This window comes from Ctenocephalides felis, unplaced genomic scaffold, assembly GCF_003426905.1.
Source record: "Ctenocephalides felis isolate EL2017-DRISC unplaced genomic scaffold, ASM342690v1 CF-g0.4_SCAFFOLD_01886, whole genome shotgun sequence".
Taxonomy (NCBI): Eukaryota; Metazoa; Arthropoda; class Insecta; order Siphonaptera; family Pulicidae; genus Ctenocephalides; species Ctenocephalides felis.
The window spans coordinates 95,378,969-95,398,874 of NW_020538040.1; the positions used below are offsets into that span (position 1 = coordinate 95,378,969).

Here is a 19,906-nt window from a genome sequence, read left to right on the forward strand (position 1 = left end):
GATAAATGTTCAAATTACCATTTAATATACTTTTACAGTAATTCTACCTAACTAGATAGGAGAAAAGTATATTAAATAGTAAAAATTATATCAAATAGTTAAAAATATATTAAATTGTTAATAAGTATATTAAATGATTGAAAATATGATAAATCTCTTAACAATATTATTGCTGATCAAAAAAATAAGTTGCACAACAGTACCCAGTCTGCCTTACGCAGTACTATATAAACGAAAATTGGAAGTACTAAGTTGCCCTCTCAAAAAAAAAAACAGATTAGAAATATAAGCTACTAAACGCAGCTTAAAAACACCTAGTTCATATCGCTGTTTGAAATAATTGATAGTAGATTATAGTTAGACCTTACGTAGAAATTTGCTGTTGGTTTCATAATTATAAGTATGAAATACAAATTTAATAAAACACTTTTTTGCAATAAAAATTCAAAAACTATACGTTTAAATTTTAAATAAAGTTGTAAATATTTATTTTCTAGACCTAGTTGTTTGTTCATAATTGTCGGTAGATTTTCTACAGTTAGTAAAATTATTCTAAAGAGTTTACGAAAATTCGAAATATCAAGAGATATCAGTTTAAAATATTTTTTTATTAGTTTGATAGATCGGCTATCAGGCTACATAATTGTATCAATTTCCAATGAAGATCATGTTTTGTCAAAATTTTATAAAATGTTCAATTTCTATAGCAATGGTAATGTGTCTCTTATGAAAAGGAGTAAATAAGCGCGTTTTCTTGTTTGCGCGTCCTTTCTCTTAACAAATGGACGGCAAAGCGATACTGCTGCAAGCAGCAAACACAATGCGTTGAACATTCGTTATATCGTTACGTACCAATAAAAAACCCCCGTTTGGGGGAGAACGGAAGAGAAAGATTTATTTGTTGATTGTGCGATGAATGTTACCGGAGACCAATTGCCATTGGGTCAAAAACGTACTTATTTTAGGGCCGACTGCCTAAAGGGTTTTGATGATCACGATTAGAATCGAATCGAGTTAAATTGAAATTGGAAAGTGGAACAAAAAGTGACAAATTGGCAACCGCAATAAAAGAGGCTTCGGAAAATGCATTTATGGCTAGATGTAACAGATTCTTGTAAATAGTAAATTTAATTGAAAAAAAATAGGCTAGACAACAACTAGCGAGTTTAGCTTTGTTAGAGAAATTTACTATATAATTTGACAGTTTGACTTCTGGAAGTTGTTTCTAGTGCAGGAAACACACACATAAACAGTATAAATGAGTAGGAAACAGCACCTACTCATTTTCTCAAGTTCGAACCCCGCCAGAGTAAATTTTTATTTTTAATTTTAGTTTTACATCTATGTGGTTAAATATTATAATAAATAATTAATTAGGGAATTAATGACATTACAATGTATTAATATGGAAAGCAATGCTTCGAGATATGTGAAACTCAACATGCGAGCATGGTTACGGACCGAATCTATAGATTTCATTAAATTTTTTTCTAACAAAATAATTACGAAGGCATAAATTGTTAAATTAGAGTGAAGAAAAGTTAACGAGATATTGTTAATAAATATCTAATTCAAAATAGACTTACGTAATTCAAGACATCGAACAGCAAAGCCATACCGCACATGACACTACGTGACACTTAACCCGAATTCAAATCGAAATTGAGCTCAGGTACTTCCAAGTACTCTCGAAGTAAAATCAGCAAATCACACAGTACCTATAATATATTAAAAGTTATAAAAGATGTCAACACATGAAAATACATAATGTTTTTAACTACGGATTAGGCGTATAAATTTTATATCAAATCAACATTTTTAACTTAAAATAATTAATTGTATAATACATAATAGCATTTATGTTACAGCTAGCCCCAAACACGGGATTAGTTGCAAATAGTAAACAAATAATTAATTAGAATTAGTTAGTTAAAATAATTAATTGTGATCCGCAACCCCTAGGCATCTTGCGGGTTTTAAATATTTTGCAGCGACCCGCCAAGCATTTCCAAAGTAGAATTTTATTTGTTTCATCAACGTTGTTCCATTAATAAATTAATTATAATGTAATCTTTTCTTGTTGCAATAATCTATGAAATATTTACTTCTTTTAAATATGGTACGTTATAATGTTTACTAATATATATCTAGTTTTGTAAGTGTTTAAAAAATTAGACCAGCTACAAAATTTTTAAATTTAATTATGGCATGCGAACTAGTCTTTCTACATGAGGCAAAACGATCGCGCAATTCGAAAATTTATCTTAAAAGAGAGAGAGTACATAAAAATCGATATAAATTATTTTATTGTGAAGCGATTAAAAAAACTCATGTCGTTAACTGTAAGTATAAGGAAAGTGGATCGATGCAATAAGCCTTTTGGAAATTGCTTTGAACATTATCATGCCGCAGAAAATAAATTTAGATATTATTGTAAATGTATGGCTTTCAATGTCCACAAATTCATATCAAACATATTGTATAGTATTAACAATAATATATATATATATATATATATATATATATACAATAGGTAAATTTTCGTCAGAGCTCGGCAGCGAGTTGCTGGAAGATTGTTTTAAAGCAGTGCCGCGTTAAATAAGGGTTAAATATATATTTAATGGTTTTATTTGTAATATTTATATTTATACATTATATATATATATATATATGTGTGTGTGTGTGTATGTGTGTGTGTGAACAAATACATTTACCCAAAACCTAATATTGTAAGCAACAATGGCATAATAACTTCTAAGCTTTGGCGATCAAAATTAAATAGCACATATATATTATGTAACAAAAATAGCTTCTCCTCATAAATTGCCGAACGCCCACCAGTATGAAATTGATAGACTACCGAATCTTCCGAGCTCGACAGTCTAAATTGAACGTTTACCATCGGCGAAGAGATATATCTGTTGTGGGCCGGACGGTCATTTTTTGAATAGACTCCTAGGCTCTCAATTATTTACAAAACGCGCCAGAGATGCGAAGATTTCGCACGGGGTGCTACCGTCTCTTATAAAGAAGGGCGCTTCTGTGCCCCTGTGAATAGCAGCAGCCCCCGAGCGATCGAGGAACGAAGAAAAATATTGCCGAACGCTGTATTCGGAACGCCCACGCGTTGCGGTGGAAATAGTGGGAGCGCCGAGATAGATTTTCATGTAGAAAAAGTTGAAGTATTGTTATAGTTTTTTAGTCATAAATATTTAGAAATAAGCCTCTTTACGAGTTTTGTCTTTTGCTCAATAACATTGATCTATTTTATTTCAAAAAAATCTATGTTGGCTTTAGTATATCGTAACACATTTCACATTAACCAGTGGTGCATGGCATCGTGCCTAAAGGCAAATTACTAAAACTATCCTTCACTATACTAAAGCAGATTATTTCTATAAACTTCTTAATTTTTTTGGTTAATAGTCAAATGGAATGAAAACACTATTTAGACTTAGACTCATAAAAGTCAGAAATCACTTTGTTTCATATAAAAATAAAATCCTTTAAAAATATAATATAGACGTAGTACCTAAATATTGCTTTGAGTTTATGTATTGCGAAAATAACAGTTATTTAAAATTTTTAAAAGCTTCAACATTTTTTGAAAATATTGGAAAAAATATTTTTGAGAATCTTGAAGAAAAAAGAACTTTTTTGAATTTTTTGTTTTGCATCTCAATTTTTTTTTTGAAAATTTAAATTTTTTTCTCAAAACAATCGCGCTGTGTAGATGTTTTAGAGACAGATCAGTTCTTCAGTTTGTCAATAAAAGTAGAATGTTTTTTGAATTATTTAAATCGGATGCTCCACTAAATCATCATTTCTGACACTTTTGCCCCGCATCTTCAAAACGGCTGGACCAGCCTTGTCCAGAATCTAATCAGCACGTCTCCTTATTAATAGAAATCGAATGTTTTTTTAAATCATTCAAATCGGTTGATGCGTGTTCTCGAAATCGATTACACATATACACACACAGCCATGTTATCTAAGGTATGCCTAAATGTTAAAAAACCTTTGAAAAGATATGAAAGATCTTTCGTAAAGATATGAAAATTTTCATTTTCAATTTTTTTGCGATTACTATAACCCTACGGTAAGTTAAAGCATAATCAAGCGAAGTTAGAATGAAGGCCCTTATAATTTTAAAAATTATATACTGAATTGCCAATTTAAAATTATTTATTTTGAGTTTATAAGTTAGCTCTAGTAGATACGCCACTAGGTTTATCTACTAATTTGTAATCAACATTATTTTGTCATATACATGTCAACAGTATGCTTAATGTTGTAATATAAACATATTGTCGAATAAAGTTGGCTATTAAAAGTATATAAGTGAGCTTAAATAATTTAATTATATTTTAATTAATATAAAATTAAGTTTATTTTTTTCAAAAATCTTTGTAAATGTTTCTTTTTTTTAGATACTGTTAACAAATAATTGCTGAATGGTGACACAGACGTATATTTTAAATAAATATTTTGTATTTATTTGTTTCTTTTATTTCGACGACTGGCTGAATCATATCAAGACATGCCTCAACGTCGAACAAAAAAACCTAATTAATATATACGTATATATATATATATATATATATATATATATATTAAATAAATGAAGAAATAAATGTAACAAAAATTTTACCGATGCCTCCACTAACCGTTGCGTAAGTGTTTGTTACCTTTTGTTAGAAGATAAACTGAGCACAAATGAAAGCATATTTTTTATAAAGACGAATGTGCTTGAAAGGTGTATAGGTGAATTTCTGAATTTTACCTTTAGCTATAAATTATTATACCTTTACCACGAAGAAAAAAGAAGTCGGATGTAGCAGATACTTGTATTATAAATCGTACATTTACTTAAAAAATGTAAACTATGTAATAACTATCGAGTTTAATAAATAAATCATAACAGAGAAGTGCTTTTAATAATTTGATAGTTTTTCGTCGTTCCAAAAAATATAAGTATACCAATTTGATAGTTTCTCTTCTGTGAGTAATACTTCATTTCGCCAGTATAATACTTCCAATCATAATCGGAAATAATTTAGATAAATTTTGGTTAATAGCATAAATGCCTACAAATATAGTTAGCGGAAGCAATAATTGAAAAGAAACATTTATAATTGTTAAATTGAAAAAAAAATAGATATTAAATTAGATATCGTTAATAAATAGGTACATAACTTAAAATAGACTTACGTAATGCACAACATGGTGCAGCAAAGCCATACCGCACATGACACTCAACCCGAATTCAAAACGAAACTGAGCTCAGGTACCTCCAAGTACTATCGAAGTAATATTAGAAATTGAAAAAAAAGATAAATATTATAATAATGATAACAGATGTCAACACATTAAAATATAATACTATTTTTAAACTACGGTTTAGGCGTATAATATCAACTTTTATTACGTTTATTCTTTAATTTAACTTTAATGGACAAACAATATATTCTTCAGTATTTTCACTACGTATCCATAGTTTCTTTTCTAGAAGTTTTATAAAAAAAATTGTAACACAAATCAAAATAAAACTAGTGGGTTGTATGGCATCGTGCCTTAAGGCAAATTGCTGGAACTTCCCGTACCGTAACGAAATGTTCGAGGAATGCTGAATGTTTTCAAATAGATTATTATTAATATTGTAACATTGTCTAATATTTATAAGAATTATATAAACTGAATTGCAAAGTTGAAATTATTTGTTTAAAGTATATTAGAACTATACAGAATTATAAATAAAATCTGAATTATTTTCGTAAAAGAAAAGATGAAACAATTTTTTTTAAATCAATTATTTTGTTAAGACAAGCAGAAAGTTCTTTGAATCATTTAAATCGAACGCTTAGTTCTCTCAAAAACTGCCATTTTTTACACATTTAGCTCCGTATCTTTGAAATGGCTGGGCCTGCCTTTGCCAAAAACTAATAAACACTTCTCCCAATCATTACTAAATGAAAGTTTTTCAGATCATTCAAATCGGATGCTCCGTTCTCTCAAAAACTCGATTTCTATTTTCTGCACTCTTTGCTCTTTATCTCCGTAACTACTGGACCTGCCTTTGCCAAAAACTAATCAGCTCATCTTCCTATCAATAGGAATCGAATGTTTTTTGAACCATTCAAATCGGTTGATCCGTGCGCTCGAAAACGTGACTGGAAATTTGTATCCATATGTTATACAATCACACACACACATATGGGAAGTTAAAAATATATTTTTTAATATATTTATAAACGTATGTATACTAAACTTTTCACTGGGCAACTAATCAAATTTTCAAAAATAATAGTTTAGATTGCCTTATGCTTATTTTGTCATTGCTTATTGCTAAAACCAAAATTTCTTGTGCATGTGTGAGTGTGCGGAGCGTGTATGACATATTTGATCAAACCTGATATATTTTTTATAAATTGGCTGAAATGATTTGAATAGATTTAATAACATACAATTTGAATTGTAACCCATTGGTTTTTGATTCAGCAGATTTTCCATCAGAAGTTACAAAAGAAAAATATCTTAATGACATATGCATATCATATTATTAGTTTTTCTACTAAGTGGATTTGAAAATGTTGTGTTGAACATCAAATAATGGTAATAAAAAACCAATAAGTGTTTTTAAAAAATGTTTTACTTATTGTCAACTATGTATGCAGTACCACCTTCAGATCATCTATCTACAACATGATCTGGCTTAGAAGATAAACAAACTGACATATAAAAATTAGAGTATCGTAATATAAATTATAAATGAGTGGAATATATGTAAATTATTTATATTATAGATATATATATTAAAATTTATAAAAGGATGAGTGGACAAATTTTGTTAAATAATGTTAAAATGAAAATTAGGTGTTTTTAAATTAACGTGTTGAAAAGAGTGATAATTAAGCAAACAAAATTATTAACCTGCCTCTGATAACATCTTTTCTATAAAAGTTATATAAAGTAACCGAACACTAGCTTTAGTTTAAAATCAAAATTTACATACTGCTCACAGAAAGTCTTATGAAACTTATTTGCAAACTGACTAGCGATACGTATACTATAAATAAATCGCTTTTGAAAAATCTCAACGTATTGAAAGACGTTTTTCTTGTATCCAGTAACGCAGTGAAATTTTCGATAAAAGTCGTGAGACAAGAAATCATAAATTAAATTATAGCAGAGGAAGTGTTGAATGCTCAAGTTTTTTAATTTTCAGTGTAATCATAGTTCTTTAAATCTCACAAATTATAGTTCCCAAGAAATAATCATTTCTAAACCAAGAAATAGCACGCCTGATGTTTACCAAATCACTAAATTGATATCTTGCTGACGGTTTTTAAATTTCCGTAATTGGGCCAGAATTTTTTGCGTAAATGTTGATTCAAATTGTTTAATATAATTATAAATTATTGTAATTATATATAAATAAGCGTATTATAATTACAAATAGTTCAGTTATCACACCAAAGTAATCAACGTGAGTCATTATTGTGCTTAGGGTTTGAACTTTTTTATGCTATGTTTTCTAATAAATACACAAATACATTCATTTAACAATTCTTATGCCGAACAAAATAAAATGAGCAAATCGTATTTTCTGGCAAAGAGATATAACTTCTCATTTGGAATATATAAAAGTATAAGTATAATATTTCTGACTGCAACAGCCCAAATTATATCTTCATTTTCTACAGCCACACAAATCTACTAGCCAAATCCTTGATAAATTGAAAAGAAATATGAGGTTGCATATGATTTATTATTTTGCGTTAAGTATTAATATGTTAATTTATTATAAGAAATAGATTTTTTATTCATTCCATTAAACGTTTCGGCACTTAATGTGTGTCATAATTCAGTAATCAAACCAGGAAAAACACAAAAAAATTATATAACATTTATTGAACACTAAACTTGTGTAAAAGAATATCATAACTAATATAATTAATAAAAGAGAAATTAAAGGAGCACATATTGCCCTCCTATATTATATGATGTTCAATCGTTGTGCATTGAACAAAACTGTCAGTTTTAGAACATTTTAGAACATCATATAATATAGGAGGGCAATATGTTTTTTTAGTTATATTAGTCGGTCATACATTTGGACACTATTGGGGAACTGTAAATGAGCCAGAACAGGATTTTTCAAAATTTTTGACCAAATTTTTGGGTCAGAAATCATTTTAGAGACGTGGTTTCTTTGGCAAAGTATATTATTTTATTCCCTATTATCCGAAACTCATATGCGACTTTTTTAACCCATACAAATCGTCCCGCCCTAATATATATATATATTCATTTCATCATTTTCCAAGTGCAAGTATGTTTGCTTCATCCGAATCTTACTCAATAAGAAACATTGAACCGAACTCCGAGTCGAATGCGTTAATACATATTTTTCAGAATTACAAAAAAATAATCTACTATGCCATTACGAGTGGTAAATTAAATTAACTACCTGCAAGACAGCTCGCAAGATTTACTTTTTATTCATTTGCCGACGCGTAGAACAGATTTTGTACAAATCCCGCCTCGGGTTTGGATTTAATGCACGGAACATGTATCTTTCAACTATTACATGACGCTTTTACGGCAGAAGAACCGCAAACCATATTTATGTGAAAGGTTATGACGGGATGCTTCATAATCACGCGCCGACGCTGATATAAATGGAATTTTCAACTATAAATAGTGAAACAGAAAAATCTATAGAAAATGATATGGATTCGAATATCGATTTTATGGCGTACCTATATACGGATGTAATAATTAACTTCCCGTTGGTAATAGTAATCGCAAAAAATCGAAAATAATTTTTTTTATATATATTTACGTTTTAAAGGTTTCTGAACATTTTAGTATACCTTACAATTAGAAAAAATGAATGTATGTGTGTGTGGTGTATGTGTACGTATGTGCGGATACAATTTTTCGTCGACCATTTTGCCACAGAAGACGGATCAACTGATTTGAATGATTTAAAAAGCAATCGATTCCTATTGATAAAAAGAGCTGCTGATTAGTGTTTGGCAAAGGCAGGTCCAGCCGTTACGAAGATATGGGGCAAAAATGTTCAAATATGGTAATTCAATTTTTGAAAGAACGGAGTGTCTGTTGTGAACGATTTAAAAAACATATCATTTTTATTGACGAAATGAAGAACTGATGAAACTTTTGGGAAGACAGGTCTAGCGGTTCGGGAGATCCAATAAAAATAGTAAAAAAATAGTAAAAATTTGGTGGGCAAAAATGATCATTAGGCATATGCACATCAAATCATCAGATATTTTATAGATATTTTAATAATAAGAACAAGTTTTGTTAACTTCCCGTAGGGCAAGTTATAGTAATCGCAAAAAAATCAAAAATGAAAATTTTTATATATCTTTACGTTTCAGAGGTTTCTGAACATTTTGGCATACCTTAGAAAAAATGGATGGATGTATGTGTGTGTGTGTGTGTGTGTGTGTATGTATGTATGTATGTATGTATGTACGTGTGTGTATGTATGTACGGATACAAATTTTCGTCGACGATTTCGGTAACACGGATCAACCGATTTGAATAATTCAAAAAACATTTGATTCGTATTGATATGAAGACGTGCTGATTAGTTTTTGGCGAAGGCAGGTCTAGCCGTTTTTAAGAGTACCGAAAACGGTAACTCAGTTTTTAAGAGAACGGAGCGTCCGATTTGAATAATTCTAAAAACATTTCACTTGTATTGATAAGATGAAGAATCGATAAAATTTTCATGAAGATAGGTCTAGCGGTTTCGGAGATATGGAGGAAAAAGTAAAAAAATGAGCCATTTGGCGGTCAAAAATGATCATTAGACATATGCACATCAGATATTTTATAGAGATTTTAACAATAAGTATACATTTTGTTAACATTCCTATGGGTTCCGTACCAATGCTTATGCGTTAGACAGCGACGCGGCGCTTACGCGCTTTATATTTTGTCCCTATGCAGTTAAAGCAGTACGATTGCTTTGAAAAAAAAGTTCAGATCTTCCACAATATGTCAAAATAAAGAAAAAAAAATTTTTTTTCAAAAAAAAAAAAATTAAAATTTTAATTAAATTTTTCTTTTTTTTTTAATTTTTTTTTCAAAAAAAAGTAATTTTTTGTCCAATTTATAGTTTCTCAAAAATCTTATTTTTTCAAAAATGTTAATCGTTCTTAAAAAAATAATAATTTTTGGTACGGGAAGTTCCAGCAATTTGCCTTAAGGCACGATGCCTTAATTGCCTTAAGACAGAATTCCACTTACAGCTAGTTTTCATTTCTATGGGTTTCGTTCTAATGTTTATCGAGCGCGTCGCTCACGCGCTTCTATATTTCGGTTCGCGATTGCTTTGAAAAATAAATTAAAAATTTTCAAAATATTTCAAAGGAAAAAAATTAAATTTTTTTAAAAAGATTATTTTTTTCAGAAATTTAAAAATTCTCAAGAATCTATTTTTTTGAAAGTTCCAAAAAATCTTTCTTTTGATTCTTCTTTAAAAATTTTAATTTTTGGTACGGGAAGCTCTAGCAATTTGCGTTATAACGATGCCATGCACCACTAGTTTAATTTAAAAAAAAAGAAACTTCGAAATTGCATTTAATAATCCATACAACTTCTCATAGAGAAAGTTAAAAATAACTTTATGATATCTTGATTGATATTTCTAAGCTCCCTGATTACTTATACGTATATAATATACAAGTATTAGTTCAATGCACGATTGCGGCTCTACATATTTAAATAGTTCTAAAAACATGAACTTTGTGTTGATATGTAAAAACAATAGTTTTTGACAATGACAGCTATAGCCGATTTATGTGCAATAAAAGCTAAAGCTCTTTACGTGAGCACCATTATAAATAAATCTCGGAATTGTTATAGATAATGAACAGCTTTTATACTAAATTTTGCCTCTCAGTTTTTAAATAAAATTTCTCAAAATACTAATAAGTTTCAAGTTAACACCAGAGAAATTCATTATAAGAAAACATTCACATATTCGAGAAAAAAATTTCTAGAAAACTTATTTTCATATAACAAAGCATGATAATCTAGTTATAAAATCTATTCAGTATGAGAAATAAGCTCTATACAAGCTGAAACTTATAAGCTCACCATTAGCACTCAGATGATTTTAATTATTAATTGAATTTATTATTATATTATTATAAGTAAGACCTTTGCACTTATTCCATTAGTTTCCATACTTTACGAAGATGAAAATAAATTGAACATACAGATATTATTGTGTATCAAAATGCAGTGCAATTAGTTTATAAATGCTCTTTCAATAGATGATTTCTACCCCGTCGAGTAATAGATATTTAATTGACGCATAAAATACAATCGCTCGAATTCATTATTTCATAAATACAGAAATATTTGTATACAATATAGAAATGATTGTGTTTACAAAAGGAAGGCAATTAAGAAATACGAGTTGATATCCAAATAAGTATCAGGGAAAATATTTGCACAGTTTTGATTTTATTATACGGTCGGTCTGAACTCCGTCAGTGATGATATTCTGTGTAATTGCGTGATGTTTAAAAACCGCGAAATCCTCCCTTTGAAAATGAAACATTGTTTACACTTCACCGTCCTCAATCCGACGTCGCAGAATAAATTTAATAATGAAAAATAAAGAGAAATGAACAATGTGTGCTGCATGATTACGAGATACTAAATTTTACAAATGAACGGACGACATGTGTTTTTGTAATTTTACATGCTTTTAACCTTACTCTATTTATGTAAGAGAAATAAATTAGAGAGATAAAAAGAAAGTTAGGGTCTTGATGAATTTGTTCTTTTCATTTTTGAAGTATTTTTGAATAAAAGTTTTCTTATTAAGTTCACGAAAGAAAAGTTTATATATTTTCCAGAAAATTACTTAAAAATTTGATCATTTGTCGAAGTTTCTTGTAAGCGGCTACGCCAATTAATATTGATAGCCATTTCTTTAAACTCATTAAGAACATACAGTTTTTTTTATTATTTTTTTTTAAATTTTATTTTGAATAGCAATCCGAATACAGTACAATCGTATAATCCATTTGGCTTATATCATTCACTCACAAACATATACTCACACTTTAAAATATTGTGATAAATATTATATCGATAGCTGAAGAATAACTCCAATGAATGATTCAGCAATTCCGTTCATTTCTACCACGATATGATAGTGCTAAAAGTCTTCAATATTATCTTTGGAAAGCTTCTTTTCGGGTCTTCTTGAGATTTGTGTCTCAAGAAGCTGAGTGACTTAGATGAGAATCGAGATGACTAGCTTTTATGATTATTAATAATAATAATAATTCATCTCGATTAAGTCGATTATTTACACATATCAGAAATTATTGGCGTATTGCAAGGCAAAATCTTTACCAAAACTAACTTTGCCAATATCTTATCAGCACTATATACAATTTTTCAGGATCTTTAGCAAAAACGTTGATAAAAAATACACTTTATTAGTAATTATAAAGTATAAACACGTCCGATTGTCTTACAAAAGTAATTAACACGAGTCCTGATCGAGTTTCGATGATTGACAATTGTATTTTTGAAATCGGTGCAGCCGAAAATTCAACGAAAATTCAAATTTTGGTTTACTTTCATACCCACACTCATACTGCTCAAAAAGATGCATATTTTCGCCAATATTTCAAATGATTCAGAATTAAGGTGACCATAAGTCCCGGTTTGGCCGGGACAGTCCCGAATTTCCACCTTGTGTCCCGTTTTTTTTAAAAGCATTATTTGTACCGAATTTAGATCTTTTTTACCGGATTGTCACGGTTTTTCAAAAGAAATTCACAAGTGCTTTTTTTTTCAAATTATTTATGAATAAAATTGAATAGAATATTATTAAAGGTTGAAAAGCGCGAAAAACATATAGTTTGATATAAAGTATGATATAATAGATAAAAAAGTATTTCATATAAGGGAACAATAAAGATCTCACTACAAGTTCGCAATTTCTATTAAAAAAAACTGTTATTATATACTCCCAGTTGTAGATTAGCATAACGAAAAATTGCCGTTTCGGTTTTGACTTAGAAAAATATACTTATCACTTTATTCGGAATGCCTTGATATGTCGAAAAAAATTAAAATTAGCAAACCGGATTTTTTTAGCGAAACCATAAACACCTTCTCTGGGAAGTTAATAATCGATCAGCTTTGGCTTTCTACATTTTTTCTTCAGAATGTTTGTATCTGTTCAAATTATGTTCAATGCCTTGGGGCAAATCACTCAACAATATAGCAGTAGCAGATCCTCCGCCTAATAAACCTCTCGGGAGTTTGGGTCCAGTGTACAGCACCTGTCATATCTATGTTTTGTCTGATATTGCGACCACAAGGTAGACACATGTTAATCTTGTTTGGGTTAAAATTGACACCGCAAGCTTAGTTTATCATAATACGCTCACAGGACTAATTAAGGCAGTACAAACCGCCAGGACTTCAGAGACCATGTGTATGTATACATATAACATAACGCATACGGGAATATATATATATATATATATATATATATATATATATATGTATATATATATATATATATATATATATACGATATTATGGCACTAAATTTTTCTTAAAATATAACCATAATAGCATTTTTACATCATCCATTCAATTATTTAATCAAACGTATATCTATCTCATTTATAATATTTTTTATCTGATTTTCAAATATATAGGGGTGACGGAGTACGGTTGAGCCACTTTTTTGATCAGCAATAAATTTCTTAATTCACCAGTCAACTAAAAGAAAAAAGTGTGCGCGTAAGGTTCACACGCAATTGAAGTAAAACTTATTTACTACTGTACAAGATGGCATTTAAGTAAGAATAAATACATCATATAACAATTTTGAATAATGTTCATTAGTAATATGGTAACACTCGTGATGCACACATTTATAATATTTTAATATTTTAATATGTATAATATTTTATTATAAAAAACAATAATGTAATTAAAATCATACTTCAGATATGACATGATCGGTTTGTCGTTGTAATTAGCATTTAGAGAACTACTTTCATTAGAGAAATAAAATAATTGCTGATTAATAACTTTTATAATATTCGTTCATACAGTAGATTATATTAAACAACGCCGAAACAAATATTCTTTTCGCAACTTCACTCATCATGTAATATTGTAATAATTATGTTTGAAGAACTTCATACAATTAAAATTAACATACATTCATTGACTGATGGTATTTTTTTACTTTTTCGCTAGCTTTGAACAGCTGCAATATCTGTTTTGCCTAAAAAATATGTTCCATTTCAATAACAAAGGTTTGTAGAAATTACGAATAATATAGAAATTATTTCAATAAACTTGCTGCATTTGTTTTATTATTTTCATTATAATTATTTACGGGGCACAGGGTGAAATATCCTTCTGATTCAAGCATTTTTCATTAAATCAAGATTTGTACTACGTAAACTTCAAAATGTTTATTTATCTATGTCGATTTCCTTGTTGATATCGGTACGCATACAACGTTGATGCCGGTACGCATACAACGACAGATCTCTATTCACATACGCGACGACAGTCACGAAATGATATCATCGAGAGCGAATGACGAATTATTGGCACTCGACTCTTATCTTATCTTATCTGCCGTAACGTACTTCCGTTGCATTTGTTTTACTTCAAAAAGTTTTACTTCAAAAATTAACTGAAATTTTGTCCTTAAATACGATAAATCAATTAAAAAATCAAAACATACAAGAGGGCTAGTACCTTAACCTTTCTCTCGCCGTTCTTCTATTTTTTCTTCAATTACATAAGATTCTTTTATTCCAATATGGATAGAATCTAGTAAAGTTTTTTCCTCTCTTATACTTTTCAATACTCAAAATTCATTATTGTTCAAAATTTTTTCTGGTGTTTTTCAAAAATTTGTCACTTGCTCCTTTTTACAGAACAGTAAAATATATGTTGTGTATATATTTTTTAATTTTGAAGGGATTTTACGAAATATTAGCTACATTTATCAACCAAAACTACAACAATCAACTTGATGGGTACTTTTTTACAGAGATAATACTGTATAAAGACTTGATTAAGTATTTCATCAAAAATATTTATTAGCAGTCAAGGAAAAATGATTTATTTAATTTATCTCTTTTAAAATGGCTCTCTTTAACTCAATCCACTTTTTCGTTTAATTTTTTTTGTAGTTTACACCTTTGCAAGGATAAAGGTTTATGTGTTTTTTGTACCCCACCCACAAGTAAGTTTTTATTAAAATTAACAATACATATCATAAAACAATTAAAAAACGTTTTCTTAAAAAATATATTAAGTTCTCGTAAACTAAGATAAAGAAAATGCCAAATAACCTTATTATAAAAACTCAAAATTCATACATGCTATTTGCTAGTTCTCTCTCACTATTACAAGAGATAAAATATAAATTTATGTATTAGTTTATATTATTTATTATTTAAAAAAGTATTATTCACGAACAATGATAAGGTATATATCATTATTACCTACTACATTTATTGTAGGAAAATTTTGTAATTTTGATAATACTATGAAAATGAATAATTAGCTATTTTAAATTTAATCGCAAAATATATCATTAAAATTTAGTTGCCTATATGTTATTTGTTAAACATAATTTGAGGGTAATAAAATCAAACATATTTGTATCACTGATTTTAATACAGGAATTATCAGCTTACGTAATTATTTGCTTAATTATTAGATTTTGTATTATGCCAGTTTAATTTATTTCGATATGAATCAAATATTGCTTTTTGGTTCAATTGCTAAGCCGCAGGTATTATGTACATCATACATATGCATTAAATATCTGCATATATAAATAGAAGGTTTTTATGATTTATTTCATTTTATAGCTAGTGATTTCATTGCTAATTTAACTCATTCTCAGGGTAAAAACTAAAAATGAAAATTGGAAGGTAGTATCTAGATCATCACAATGAATGTGAGACCATGCAAACGTTTGCAAAATTACTAAACGTGGACGGTTAAAATATGTAATAAAATATTCGTTTTTCGTTGTGAAATAATCGTTTACTTCTTTCTTTCCTTGCGTTTGGAATATCTCAATTCAATTCTATAATTTTTTTAACTATCCAACTATCCAAATTGGTCAATCCGTTCATCTCAAAAATGGGCGGAAATAACAATAATAGGCTAGAGCGGGACTTAAAGGACCGCGGGTGAAAATACCACCACCGACATCTCAAAATCAGTAAAGTTAAAGATTTTTTAACGACAATATTCGAAGGCAGAAAAATAGCACAAACAGCATATTTCTACAATAGTGAATTAGCTAGAGTTTTACTGAACATAGTCAGATAGTTGTTTATTTGATATGTTTTATTTGATGTGATATAATTGGTACGGTTTTCTCAATATAATTGCTCAAATTAAATTCGACCTTTGTGCCCGCCCTACTCTACATATAAATATATAAACGTCAACTTTTTCTAAAGTTGGACTTAAAGTAAAAATAGCCTTTCGGGTACATTGTCGCATACACATCTCATTAGTATTAGATTAAAAATGCAATAAAAAAATCTCATCAGCTAGAAATTGTTCAATCACTGGGTTGCATTATAATAACACTAGATTAAGGATAGACATCACAACAGCTCATAGAACATATGAAGTTTCGATACACTTTTAAAAGCCAGAACTAGTGGTTTAGGGCAAATTGCTGAAACTTCCCGTGCTAAAAATTGAAACTGTTTTAAAAAAGCTTTAAATTATTTTGAAAACTTAGATTTTTTTTGAAGAAATTGAACTTTTTTTTAAGCAATCGCGCTGCGTAGCTGTTTTAGCGCGTATCAAAGCGCGTAAGCGCCGCATTGCAGTCTAATAGATATACGTTGGTACGTAACCCCTAAGAATATCAACAAAATTCGTACTCATTATAAAAATCTTTAGAAAAATATATGAGAATTTATTTTGCATATGTTTAAAGATCATTTAGGACCACCAAATGATATTTTTTGCATTTTTAAATATATCTCCGAAACCGCTGGGCCGTCACAATACCTAAATCAGTTCTTCTTTTTGACAATACAAATAAAATGTTTTTTCAATCATTCGGACGCTTTGGACGCTTCGTTCTCTCAAAAACTGAATTACCATTATAGCACTGTTTGCCCAGTATCTTAAAAACGCCTAGAACTGCCTTTGCTAGAAACAAATCAGTACATCTCCCCACTAGTACGTGTCGAATGTTCCCAAAATCGTACTTTGTTCCTAAAGTCGTGACCGCACATACATACATACATACACATACACACACATACGAATACATACAATTGTTCTAAGGTTTGCCAAAATGTTCAGAAACGTTAAGGTATATAAAAAAAATATTTTCGATATTTGCGATTACTATAACTTACTCTACAGAAAGTTACAAAAATATGTTTTCTAAATTTCAGAATTTTAACAAACTTACGCCATAAAGAGTTAATAATATATTTATTTAATACAAACAGATAATCTAAATTATTAATATAAAATAAACAGTTCGATCTAGATTTATCCTCCCACGTTCAGATCAGTTCATTGCCGCCGTATTATTGGGAGCGATCGGCATTTTCCTCCTCTTCGAACTTCTCGGCCTTGCGTTGCGCGAAGTTCTAATACTTGATTATGCGACATCCACTGACGTATCAATCAATGTCATATATATTCTCTCAATATAGACTACATCTGCGAATACAACAATATGTGGCATAGGGAAAAATCAGGTAATACAAAACACTTGCACTGGTAAATATAAATACTATACTCCAAGTTAAAATAATATATTTAAATGACGTTGGCTAGGAGACTACAAAATAATTACGTGCTCTAGGTTTGTTAAATTTAGATAGAGATTTGTGGTTGCATGCTTACTGGATACACAGGATGAAGTTATTTTTAACTTACCGTAGGATAAGTTGCTGTAATCGTCCAAAAATCGAAATTAGAAATTTTTGCATATCTTTACGTTCAGAGGTTTCTGAATATTTTGGCATACCTTAGAAAAAATTAATGTATGTGCGTGTGAGAATATGTATGTTCGAATACAGTTTCTCGTGCACGATTTCGGGCGTATTGATCAACCGATTTGAATGATTCAAAAAGCATTCGATTCCTACTTATGGGGATCAGTGCTGATTAGTTTATGGCAAAAGTCCGTCTAGCCGTTTTGCAGGTACAAGGCAAATGGTACAGGTAATGGAAATTAAGATTTTGAGAGAACAAAGCATCAGATTTGAATGATTCAAAAATTATTCAATTTGTAACGATGAGAAGACGTTGTGACTAGTTTTTGGCATAGGCCCAGCCGTTTCAGAGATAAAAAGCAAAAATTGTAAAAAAGGCAGTTTTTGAGAGAACAAAGCATACGATCGTCCAATTTATAGGCTTATTTTGTGTATAAAATAAGAATAATTAAAATTACAGAGTGTATAATAATCTATTTGAAAACATTCAAAATTTCTGATTATTTCTTTACGGCACGGAAGGTTCCAGCAATTTGCCCTAAGGCACAATGACATACACCAGTAGTTTTTATTTTAATTGTGTGTATGTACCGTAGAGCGGGGCTTAAAGATCCGTTGGCTCACGGAAAAGCTAGGTGGTACCATTATCTCAAGAACAAGAAAAGTATACTATTTCTTAACGATGCTATTTAAAAGTGAGGGGCAAAGAATGTGTAACCAGCAATTGTAAATCGAACAACGCCTCTGTCACGAGATTAATGACTACATTCTCAAATTGTGAACGATAGTATTTTATTTCGTTCATAGTTTTTTTCGGTTTTGAGCGCTGTTATTTAGTACATGATATACATAAATGTATTGTTATTTCTGAGGTAATTTAAACAGTTTTTTATATAACCTTTAGAATAGCTTGCATATGATTGGGGTGAAATGGATCACAAAAACTTTTATAATGGCAAGATATAAACAATAAGAAAATAATAAATAAAAATGTAAAGTAATTCAAAAAAGCAATTTTACAAGATTTGAACTAAATTAATATTTTAATTTATATATAAAACTAAATTAATTCTGATGAGAAATTCTACATACGATGTCAGAAAATGTAAAACATGTTCCCATAAATTGTATATTCTAAACAGAAATTGCATATAACTCATTTGTAATAATTATAGTTTGAACAATAGTGAGTCTGAGTATGATAAACGATACAAAAATTCCTTCTAAAAGCATTCATTTATGATGGTAGTAAGTGATAATTTTTATTTGTTTTGTTCAACCTATTAATTAAATTGCGGCGTAGTAATTCTTCAGTAAAATCTTTTCGAATAAAAAATTATATAGTTGACTTTTCTACCCTCTGGCAGTATCTTTTTACCCCGCTTATGGAGTAAAAAAGACCAGGTGACGAATTTTAGCACATTATGAAACTTGAGCTCTTCATAAAACTTACATAAAATGATATTATAATATCAGGTAAAATTGAGTCTTGTTTCGCTAGTTTTTCCCTATGTACACACAAATAAAAATATTCTCCTACGGATGAACCCGAAAAATATCTACCCGCACCAAACTTGATTTGTGCGCACATGTACGAGAAAAACGTAGCTCGTTGTAAAGATTGCGACATTCATATTTGATAGCGCATCTACGACGATTCACAATACATCATGTTATAAAGAAAATGTAGAAACATTTCATTTTTTCTAAATTGATGTCGTTAATAAAAAACTGTCGGTTCCGGTGTGCTTATTTGTACCGCCGGAAAAAAAATTGTACATCGATGTACATACATGTTGCCAATTACTAGGAGCAAGTAAATAGAAACCTTTGACATAGGAATTCATTTATAAACTCTTTGA

The 19,906-nt window shown here is 29.4% G+C and overlaps 2 protein-coding genes across 4 annotated transcripts in view; one reads left to right on the forward strand and one right to left on the reverse strand.

Annotated features, from left to right (window-relative positions):
- LOC113378429 overlaps positions 1 to 5,266 on the reverse strand; it is a 295,400-nt gene extending 290,134 nt beyond the window's left edge. For all 3 annotated transcript variants that reach the window (XR_003367182.1, XR_003367183.1, XR_003367184.1), the window contains exons 1-2: positions 5,212 to 5,266; positions 1,587 to 1,718 (exon numbers count right to left, since the gene is read on the reverse strand). The gene's annotated coding sequence lies outside the window, so the exon portion shown is untranslated. The remainder of the gene's footprint in view (positions 1 to 1,586; positions 1,719 to 5,211) is intronic.
- The window catches only part of LOC113378426 (glutamate receptor 1-like), a 263,910-nt gene that overhangs the window by 160,065 nt on the left and 83,939 nt on the right, over positions 1 to 19,906 (forward strand). The gene's annotated exons all lie outside the window — the stretch shown is intronic.